Raw genomic sequence first — 11,775 nt, 5'->3', positions numbered from 1 at the left:
GGATCACAATTGTGTATTGCATGTTTGGAAAACGGACTTTATATTCTACCTCCTAACGAACCCCTCGCTCTTAACAATGATTTATTCATAGTAGCTAAACCTAGGACCAATAAACGTCAAAAGACCAATAACGATAATATGACGTATTTATGACACTTGAGACTAGGTCACATTGGCTATGATAGGATTCAAAGACTTACAAAGGATGGGCCTTTGAGGAACTCACCTTAGGTGAATTACTTGTCTGTGAATCTTATCTAGTTGGCAAACTGACCAAGCGTCCATACTCTGCAAAGGGTGATAGGGCCAAAGAACCACTTGGTCTTGTGCATTCAGATGTTTGTGGACCTTTGAATGTACAAGCCACGGGTGGTTTTGAGTATTTCATCACTTTCATTGATGATTACTCTAGATACTCATGTCCTTACCTAATGCATAGGAAATCATAAACATTTTCAAAGTTTCAGGAATTCCTAGCAATGGCTCAGAACCAATTAGGTAAAACGTTAAAGATCTTGCGATCTGATAGGGGTGGAGAATATTTGGATATGTAGTTCCAAGATCATTTAATTGAACTTGGGATTTTATCACAACTTATTGCCCCAGGTACTCCGCAACAAAATGGTGTAGCGGAACGCCAGAACAGAACTTTATTGGAAATGGTTAGATGCATGCTTAGTTACTCAACTCTACCAACTTCGTTCTAGGGACATGCAATTGAAACCGCGAATGACATTCTCAATGTCGTGCCGTCTAAATCAATCCCCAAAACACCTTTAGAACGCTAGAATGGTCGTGAACCTAGTTTACGCCATCATAGAATTTGGGGGTGTCCCACTCACGTCCTAAGGAAAAAGGAGGGAAAGCTAGAATCGCGAATTGAAGTTTGCATGTTTGTTGGCAATCCTAAAGGTACTCGGGGTGGACTTTTCTATAGTCATTCAAAAAAGAAAGTGTTTACTTCTACGAATGCTACTTTTCTGGAACATGACTATGTCCAAAACTTCAAACCTCGCAGCAAAGTAGTTTTAGAGGAGGTGGTTAAAGATTTGAATCCAACCAATGTTCCATCGTCAAAAACGCAAGTTGATGATGAAATTACCACTCTTCATGTCCAACTGACGCAAGTCGATTCAAATGAAGATAGTACCACTGTTCCTGAGCAAACAGCCACAGAGCCTCGTCGTAGTGGGAGAGTTTCTAGGAACCCAGTTCGCTATGGTTTGGATGGTGAAACCAATATGGTTTTTGGTGACACTAGTGATGATGATCCGTTGTCTTTCAAACAGGAAATGAATAGCCCTGAAAAGGAACTATGGCTCGAAGCCATGAAACAGGAAATGGAGTCCATGTACTCAAATTCCATCTGGGATCTTGTGGAAGCACCTAGTGACTTTAGGGCCATTGGTTGCAAGTGGATCTACAAGAAGAAACGAGGTGTTGATGGAAATATCGAGACTTATAAAGCTTGATTAGTGGCAAAGGGTTATACCGGCGTGGACTATGAGGAAACTTTTAGTCCGATAGCCATGCTCAAGTCCATTCGCATCCTCCTATACATAGCAGCTGTGGATGCCGAAAATCCACCAAATAAGAAAAACACACAAAAGAAGTTTCTAGTCCCTTAAAGAAGTAAATAGCTAAGGGGCACCAAGGGCGCCAAGTACGCAATGAAGGCAGAAGGTAATTATAGGACATCGAAGTGTTAGACACTCGCAGAGCTCTAGGCCTCATGAGGTCATTCCAGGCCTCCAAGCTGCATCACCTTGTTAGACGTGTTTGTCATGCACACATGGCCCTTATCCGTGCCCCTCGAAGTTAAGGCCCCAGCCTCGCGAACACCACTCCAGCAGCACCCCGCGCATGCCAACACCTCATGCGCCTAGCCTTGCCCCGAGGTGTCCCACACCAAGGACCTCACGCCAAGAAGACATTTCTCACCTAAGATGTATCCCATGTCTCATCAAGGCATGCGCCTCGCGCTCCGCGCGCACCAGGGGCCTCGCGCCCATGCGCCTCGCGCGCACCAGGGGCCTCGCGCCACGCGCGCACCAAGGGCCTCGCGCCCGCGCGCCCATGCGCCTCGCGCCCCGCGCGCACCAGGGGTCTCGCGCATGCGCCTCGCGCCCCGCGCGCCCATGCGCCTCGCGCCCGCGCGCATCAGGGGCCTCGCGCCCGCGCGCCCATGCGCCTCGCGCCCCGCGCGCACCAGGGGCCTCGCGCCCCGCGCGCACCAAGGGCCTCGCGCCCGCGCGCCCATGCGCCTTGCGCCTCGCGCCCCGCGCGCACCAGGGGTCTCGCGCCCGCGCATGCGCCTCGCGCCCCGCGCGCACTAGGGGCCTCGCGCTCCGCGCGCCCATGCGCCTCGCGCCTTGCGCCCCACGTGCACCAGGGGCCTTGCGCCCCACGTGCACCAGGGGCCTCGCGCCCCGCGCGCCCATGCGCCTCGCGCCCCGCGCGCACCAGGGGCCTCGCGCCCCACGCGCACCAGGGGCTCGCAATGAGGTATGGCCTTGCCCATGGCCTCGACCAGGGCCTCGTCCATGGCTTCTCCCATGGCCTCGCGCCCCGCGCGCCCATGCGCCTCGCGCCCCGCGCGCATCAGGGGCCTCGCGCCCCGCGCGCACCAGGGGCTCGCAATGAGGTATGGCCTTGCCCATGGCCTCGACCATGGCTTCGTCCATGGCTTCGCCCATGGCCTCGCCCACGGCTTCGCCCATGGCCTCGCCCACGGCTTCGCCCATGGCCTCGCCCACGGCTTCGCCCATGGCCTCGTCCATGGCCTCGTCCATGGCTTCGCCCATGGCCTCGTCCATGGCTTCGCCCATGGCCTCGCCCATGGCCTCTCCCATGGCCTCGCCCATGGCCCCACCCATGGCCTCGCCCATGGCCTCGCCCATGGCCTCGCCCATGGCCTTGGAGGTGAGAATACTCACAAAGGGCAAGGTACATGCATGAATATGGAATGTGCCTACAAACCTAAAGAAGTCAAAGTACGGATATAGTACCCTTACCAGACAAGTAGTGGGAATGCCAGGAGTGGTTATGCAAGAATAGGAGTTATGGTCCGTACGTCTACGGCCATGGATCAGAGCCGACACCACTACCTCCTGCGCCACTACGCCTGCCACCACGCATTAGACATGGGTACCGACAAGTAGTGGAGACATCCTCCTGACACCTGCTTCTGTACGGGGTGTACGACCACAACCTCTGAAGCCACTCCCCTGACACAGTACGTATGTACCACTTGGTCCCCTGGACCACTATGTATCTAAGGCCATTAGAGCCTACTATAAAAGGAACCCTAAGACCACCTGAAAGGGGGTTGGGAAAATTCATTGTAAGGAGAGGCTATTGAGAAATATACCAGGATTTGCTCCATCATTTATCTGTGTCTACTTTTTCTTAAAGTTTATTCTTAGTTCTTACAAAAACCTCACTCGACTTACCTTTGAATTTTCCGATCTAATTTCGTTGACGAGATTTCACCGTCAACAGTTTGGCGCCGTCTGTGGGAAGAACAAGCATCAAGCCAGTGTTCTTCCTTCATTTCCAACAAACAAAGATGCTAAGACATTCAAAACGCCTACGGCAAATACAAAAGGTGGAGGTTCACCGAGACGAAGTAGAGCGGAGGCCTTCCAAGAAAGACCCCCCTCTGCCCGAGCATGGAGATGGACCAGAAGAACCTCTTCCCCCGGAGGAGGAGAGGGAAGCATCGTCCTCAGCTACCCAGCCCGACGGAGGTCATTCAGAGCCGCTAGTGTATCCCCTTAACCGGCCCCGGTTGACCCCACGCTCAGGCCACCGGGACCCCAGTCCCTCGACGCACTGGCCAGGCAAGGGTCCCGGGGTACGCTCGGTAAGTTCCAGCTCAAGGACGCGATTCTACAAGGATGAGATTCACGAGTTGAATGAAAAGACTAGGAGGCTGGAAACCATGATGGAGAACATGCAGAAGGTTTTAAACAACCTACGGCAAGGGAAGTCAAGCATGCCCCTCCCAAAGCATAAAGGGAAGGAGCATGAAAAAGGGGAAAACACTGTCCCCATAGACGGTGGGGGAACCCAACTTTCCGCCAGTGAAACCCCCCAGGCAAAGTACCATGGGGGAGATAGGCCAGCGAAGTGTCCCCAGGAGCATAGGCAGAGAGAAGATGAGGGGCATAAGAAAGATGCCGAAGTCCCCCCAAAAGGGTCACCCCCTGGCCTAAGAAAAGGGCTCCATGAGGAGAGGTCAGAAGTGAGAGACGCACCCCCCGCGGTTCCACCGAGGGACACAACCAAGGCGAGGGATCAGCCCGAGAACCCGCAAAATTCCTTATACGAAAAGAGGAGGGGACTAGACACCAAAATACGATGCCCTCAAGGCAAGATCACCACTGTACTTGGGGGGCACATGGATGGCGGAGAATTCGACCGTGATTCACCCTTCACAAGGGAGATTCAGGCTGAACAAATGCCCACTGGCTTCAGAGAGCCTCGCATGACTCCGTATGAGGGTACTACAGACCCAAAATATCACTTAGACTCCTTCAATAACTTGATGAGGTTAAGGGGGGTCAACAGCAGAGCAAAATGTCATTGCTTCGTCGTTACTCTTAAAGGAGTGGCGTACAAATGGTTCAGGAGGTTAAGGCCAGGAACAATCAAGTCATGGCAACAATTCTCTGATGAATTTCTTCAGCAACACCATGCAGCGTGTGACTACGTCATGCCAACTACCAGCCTCGCTAACATCAAACAAGGCGAGAATGAAAGTTTGAAGGACTACATCCATAGATTCGGTATAGAAGCAACAAAGGTGGGATGTTTAACCAAAGCAGAGCTCAAGATGGCTATTACAGCCGGAGTTCGTCCAGGAAGCAAGTTATGGAGTAACATGCTCAAAAGAGAAGTTTCGGATTTGGACGACTTCTTCGAGAGAGCACAGAAGTACATACGTGTGGAAGAGGGCCATCAGAACTTCCATGTCGAAGAGAGCGAACCTTCCTCCAGTGGCCATACTACCAGTATGTCTGGGGATTCCATATAGAAGGGGGGCATCGTGCTAGAGGGGTCCCTGACCAAATTAGAGATCGAACGAAGACCATCTAGCCATGAAAGTCTCCACCAAAAGGGGTCTACAAAGTAGACACCTCCCAAAAAGGGGTCTCCAAAGTAGACACCTCCAAAAAGGGTCTCCAAAGCAGACGCTTGCAAAAAGGGTCTCCAAAGTAGGCGCTTGCAAAAAGGGTCTCATAAGTAGACGCCACCAAAAGGGGTCTACAAAGTAGACACCCACCAAAAGGGGTCTACAACGTAGACACCTCCCAAAAAGGGTCTCCAAAGTAGACGCCTCCAAAAAGGGTCTCCCAAGTAGACGCTATCCAAAAGGGTCTCAAAGTAGACGCTTCCGAAAAGGGTCTCAAAGAAGACGCTTGCAAAAAGGGTCTCAAAGAAGACGCTTGCAAAAATAGTACTATGCCTAATGACGAGAAGGACGCTTCTCGCAAGATATAATAAGCGCGCTCGAAGATATATAAAAGGATAACTAGAACCCAAGGGGTCAATATATCCTTACAGGTGCAACTAAGACGCATCACAGAGAGGCCTACCGAACCCACTTTTTTCGCGTGGGTTCCAAAGGACCTCGAACATGATAAATATATAAAAAAAAAAGAAGAAGAATAAGAGAATAATAAAAAGAAACGGAAGAGTCTACAAGAACGCCTAAAGGCCTCCCTATAGACTGGGGGGTAAGTGTGGATGCCGAAAATCCACCAAATAAGAAAAACACACAAAAGAAGTTTCTAGTCCCTTAAAGAAGTAAATAGCTAAGGGGCACCAAGGGCGCCAAGTACGCAATGAAGGCAGAAGGTAATTATAGGACATCGAAGTGTTAGACACTCGCAGAGCTCTAGGCCTCATGAGGTCATTCCAGGCCTCCAAGCTGCATCACCTTGTTAGACGTGTTTGTCATGCACACATGGCCCTTATCCGTGCCCCTCGAAGTTAAGGCCCCAGCCTCGCGAACACCACTCCAGCAGCACCCCGCGCATGCCAACACCTCATGCGCCTAGCCTTGCCCCGAGGTGTCCCACACCAAGGACCTCACGCCAAGAAGACATTTCTCACCTAAGATGTATCCCATGTCTCATCAAGGCATGCGCCTCGCGCTCCGCGCGCACCAGGGGCCTCGCGCCCATGCGCCTCGCGCGCACCAGGGGCCTCGCGCCACGCGCGCACCAAGGGCCTCGCGCCCGCGCGCCCATGCGCCTCGCGCCCCGCGCGCACCAGGGGTCTCGCGCCCGCGCATGCGCCTCGCGCCCCGCGCGCACCAGGGGCCTCGCGCCCCGCGCGCCCATGCGCCTCGCGCCCGCGCGCATCAGGGGCCTCGCGCCCGCGCGCCCATGCGCCTCGCGCCCCGCGCGCACCAGGGGCCTCGCGCCCCGCGCGCACCAGGGGCCTCGCGCACCAGGGGCCTCGCGCCCCGCGCGCACCAAGGGCCTCGCGCCCGCGCGCCCATGCGCCTTGCGCCTCGCGCCCCGCGCGGACCAGGGGTCTCGCGCCCGCGCATGCGCCTCGCGCCCCGCGCGCACTAGGGGCCTCGCACTCCGCGCGCCCATGCGCCTCGCGCCTTGCGCCCCACGTGCACCAGGGGCCTTGCGCCCCACGTGCACCAGGGGCCTCGCGCCCCGCGCGCCCATGCGCCTCGCGCCCCGCGCGCACCAGGGGCCTCGCGCCCCACGCGCACCAGGGGCTCGCAATGAGGTATGGCCTTGCCCATGGCCTCGACCAGGGCCTCGTCCATGGCTTCTCCCATGGCCTCGCACCCCGCGCGCCCATGCGCCTCGCGCCCCGCGCGCATCAGGGGCCTCGCGCCCCGCGCGCACCAGGGGCTCGCAATGAGGTATGGCCTTGCCCATGGCCTCGACCATGGCTTCGTCCATGGCTTCGCCCATGGCCTCGCCCACGGCTTCGCCCATGGCCTCGCCCACGGCTTCGCCCATGGCCTCGTCCATGGCCTCGTCCATGGCCTCGTCCATGGCCTCGTCCATGGCTTCGCCCATGGCCTCGTCCATGGCCTCGCCCATGGCCTCGGCCATGGCCTCGTCCATGGCCTCACCCATGGCCTCGCCCATGGCCTCTCCCATGGCCTCGCCCATGGCCCCACCCATGGCCTCGCCCATGGCCTCGCCCATGGCCTCGCCCATGGCCTTGGAGGTGAGAATACTCACAAAGGGCAAGGTACATGCATGAATATGGAATGTGCCTACAAACCTAAAGAAGTCAAAGTACGGATATAGTACCCTTACCAGACAAGTAGTGGGAATGCCAGGAGTGGTTATGCAAGAATAGGAGTTATGGTCCGTACGTCTACGGCCATGGGTCAGAGCCGACACCACTACCTCCTGCGCCACTACGCCTGCCACCACGCATTAGACATGGGTACCGACAAGTAGTGGAGACATCCTCCTGACACCTGCTTCTGTACGGGGTGTACGACCACAACCTCTGAAGCCACTCCCCTGACACAGTACGTATGTACCACTTGGTCCCCTGGACCACTATGTATCTAAGGCCATTAGAGCCTACTATAAAAGGAACCCTAAGACCACCTGAAAGGGGGTTGGGAAAATTCATTGTAAGGAGAGGCTATTGAGAAATATACCAGGATTTGCTCCATCATTTATCTGTGTCTACTTTTTCTTAAAGTTTATTCTTAGTTCTTACAAAAACCTCACTCGACTTACCTTTGAATTTTCCGATCTAATTTCGTTGACGAGATTTCACCGTCAACAGCAGCCGCTCTCGACTATGAGATTTGGAAAATGGATGACAAGACAGCTTTTCTTAATGGAAAGCTTGACGAAGTCATTTATATGGATCAGCCAGAAGGATTTAAAGTAGCTGGACAAGAAGGAAAAGTTTGCAAGTTGAATAGGTCCATCTGTGGACTTAAGCAAGCTTCTCGTTCCTGGAATCTTAGGTTTGATGAAATAATCAAAACCTATGGCTTTGAAAAAAAATATTGATGAGCCCTGTGTTTACCAACTGAGGCAAATCAAATAGTGGTATTCTTGGTTCTTTATGTGGATGATATCTTACTCATTGGAAACAATGTTAAGAAATTATTAGATGTGAAGAATTGGTTGAGCACTCAATTCCAGATGAAGGATTTGGGTGAAGCAAGTTATGTTCTAGGTATCCAGATCATCAGGGATAAAAAGAACAAACTTTTAGCTCTATCTCAAGCAGCTTACATAGATAAAGTGCTTGAACGTTTCTCAATGACAAATTCCAAGAAAGGGCGTCTACCGTCCCGCCATGGAATTTATCTTTCAAAGAAGCAGTCTCCCCAGACTCCTGAAGAGGAAGATGCAATGAGAAAAGTTCCTTATGCATCTGTAGTTGGAAGTCTGATGTATGCCATGTTGTGTAATAGACCAGATATCTGCTATGTAGTGGGAGTAGTGAGCAGGTATCAGTCAAACCCAGGACCGGGACATTGGATAGCAGTTAAGCATATCCTGAAGTATTTAAGGCGGACTAAGGATTATATGTTAGTCTACAAGGGTGGTGTTCTGAACCCTGTAGGCTACACCGATTCAAATTATCAGACTGATGTCGATGACAAGAAGTCTACTTCTGGAATGGTGTTTACTCTTGGGGGTGGAGCTGTGATTTGGAGAAGCGTAAAGCAGTCTACAATCTCAGATTCCAGCATGGAGGCTGAGTACATAGCCATGTCAGAAGCAGCTAAGGAAATAGTCTGGCTAAAGAAGTTCTATTTGGATCTTAGTGTTATTCCAGAAATGGATAAACCGCTTGTGTTGTTTTGTGACAATACAGGAGTGATAGCCAACTCGAAAGAACCTCGAAGTCACAATAGGAGTAAGCATATAGAAAGGAAGTATCACATTATTCGAGAATATGTGGCCAGGGGAGATGTGAATGTTATAAAGATTGCAACTAAAGACAATCATGCAGATCCTTTTACAAAGACACTACCAGAAGCTACATTTGATAAGCATATCAAGGAAATGAGATTAGTAGAATTAAGGCATTAGTTTCAATTAGTGCAAGTGGGAGTTTGTTAGGGTTTTATGCCCTAATTAAAACTCAAATTCTTTGTAATCTCATTTTATTATCAATAAAAGAATATAAATTATTTTTTGACTTGGTCAATCACATTGCTCACGTGCTTTATTTTCATAATTATTTGTTTAATATAAACTTCTATTAAATCTCGAGCATATAGCTAATTGTATTTATAGTGACGTAATCACAGTGGAATATAAATATGATTATATGTTCAAAAATAAGTTAGTCCTAAGATTAGTCAGTACACAGGATTTACAATGAATTGCTAATCTACGATATGATCTACTTACACATCACAGTGTTATGTTCTTTCGAGAACATTAGCAAAGTAGATAAGATCAGATGTATTTGTTACATCGGACTGGACCGATATTGACAATTGATAAGATATGTAAACATACCGTTATTATCTATTCTAGTCATATCATATAGTTGACCATAGGTCAATTCAATCTCAATTATGAGTGGTTAGTATTCTAAATGATTATATTATTTGAGTTCTTTGACTTGTTCGTTACCAGCTTACCCTACGGACTAGCCCATACTTACATCTTGGAAACTCGGTAGTATAATTGAGTGGGAGTATTAACCATAGATATGAACATCTATAGCTTCTGATGAAGAAGTGAAACGATGGTTTCCTTTTAGTTTGGTTCAAGGTGTTAAATGATAGAGATCTCATTTCAGTAATTAAGTTAGTTTACTGAAATATCATTTACAAGGAACTAAGTGTTTTAAGGATAAAATACAATGAGGGGTAAAACAATATTTTAGTCCTATCTCATTGTAGACCGTCTATAGAGGATTGAGTGACAATTATGGTTGTAACAATGGATAATTAATAGCTCATCTATATTTGTGTATAGAGTGTTCTATGAATTCAAGAGTGCAATTCCGAGTCTATAGTGGAGTCACGAGGAATTAATAAGTTAGTAAATTTGTTTGTTAGTTTTATGATAACTTATTGGAGCTTGATTTCATAGGCCCATGGTCCCCATTGTACCTTGGATAAAACCATCTAGATAGTCTCAATTAATTGATTTAATTATCAATTAGAATTATCAAAGTTGACCAGGTCAATTTTGGATAGTTTCATAGAGTTATGTATTATTTAGAGAAGAAAAGAGAAATTAGGCCAGATTTATTAATTAAGATAAATTGGTATCTAAATTAATAAATAAGTTTAAATCAAGGTTCAAATTATAAATAATTAATTTGATAAATTATTTAATTAATTAAATCAAATTAAAAGAATGCATGCCTTGATTTTAAGTCCAATAGACTTATAAGCAAATGGGAAATTTCACGGGCCTAAAGCCCATGATAATTTCGCCCTAAGGCTTCAACTTGGTTATTATTTTATTGATTTTTTAATTCAATTAAATGGCCTAATTGAGTCTATAAAAGGAGTGCTTAGAGAGAAGTCAAAACACAAGTTCATAAGTTCAGAAGTCAGATTTTCTGATAGGTTTTAGATTCTCTCTAAACACAAGTCATATTCTAAGCCTCTTTTTATTCTTTTCTCTTCTTCTCTGTGTATCTATCTCATTTGTTGAGAATTGCCCACACTAGTCCAGGTGATTCTAAGGATACATTGGAAGATTGTGAAGAAATTAGAAGAACGGTTCAGTTTCTTGATAATACTCTGCGACAGAAAGGATACAAGAGTTAGAGAAACTGAAGGAAATACTCTTTCATTCCGCTGCATATACTGTAAGTATTCTTATCTTTGTTTCTCTTTGAATTCAAAATTTGAAACATGTTCTAGGTTATCTTATATTAATTTGTTTAATATTAGATCTACATGAAAATAAATAAAGATCATGTATAAGTTTTCCCAACACATTCTGCCTCTAGAGCTCTCCAAGTCAGGGTTGGTCTAGCTTATCCTTGTTTTTCCTACACCACGTAGCACCCGTGAGCCAAGGCCCAACAAGAAAATCAATACACAGAATATAACCAATAATAGTAACCAAACAATTCATAACTCATTAATCAAATACTCAACAGATCACGTCATTCATATAACCAATGATATCAATCAACAATCTATCATCCAGATAATTAACATATCATACAATATCCAGGGTCGACACCCTTAGGTCGCACCCCCTGTTTATCCCACTGACTCTGGTCCACTAAAACCGAGCTCAATGAATATTTACCTGTCCTCAGCTACCAGTGGCTGAGCCACGTCCTGTGCGTCAATATTAATTCTGACACTCTTAGATCACTTATTTCATGTTCACATGGCATAATACCATCATACAATGTTGCATACAAATGTAGGGAACCCTTAGTCTCAACATAGTCACACAACCGAGTGCAGTTATCTTACTTTTAATTCCGAGTGCTTTGATTACAAAAAAAAATGACCCTCGAGCACGACCCCCCTTCCGAGCCCTAGCGTACACCTAGTCACAATCATGATAAGGGATTCCATCAATAATAAGTGAATAATGGTTTCTGGACCAAGTTCTAGCCTTCGGGACATCGAATTCCAGCAAACACAGTAGTGGAATCGATCCCGAGCACCCTAGGTTAAGTTCCCACACCTAAAACCTTCTCAAAGCCCAAAAATTCCCCTAAGAGCCGCAGCCCTATACCCCCCATGTCGCAGCCCGTCTCCAACCAGAGGCCCAGCCTCCCCATTCAGCAGACATGCGCCGCGGCCAAAAGCTCCCC

The sequence above is a fragment of the Humulus lupulus genome, chromosome 5 (assembly GCF_963169125.1).
Source record: "Humulus lupulus chromosome 5, drHumLupu1.1, whole genome shotgun sequence".
In the NCBI taxonomy this organism is placed as follows: Eukaryota; Viridiplantae; Streptophyta; class Magnoliopsida; order Rosales; family Cannabaceae; genus Humulus; species Humulus lupulus.
Note: the sequence above shows the minus strand (reverse complement) of the source record.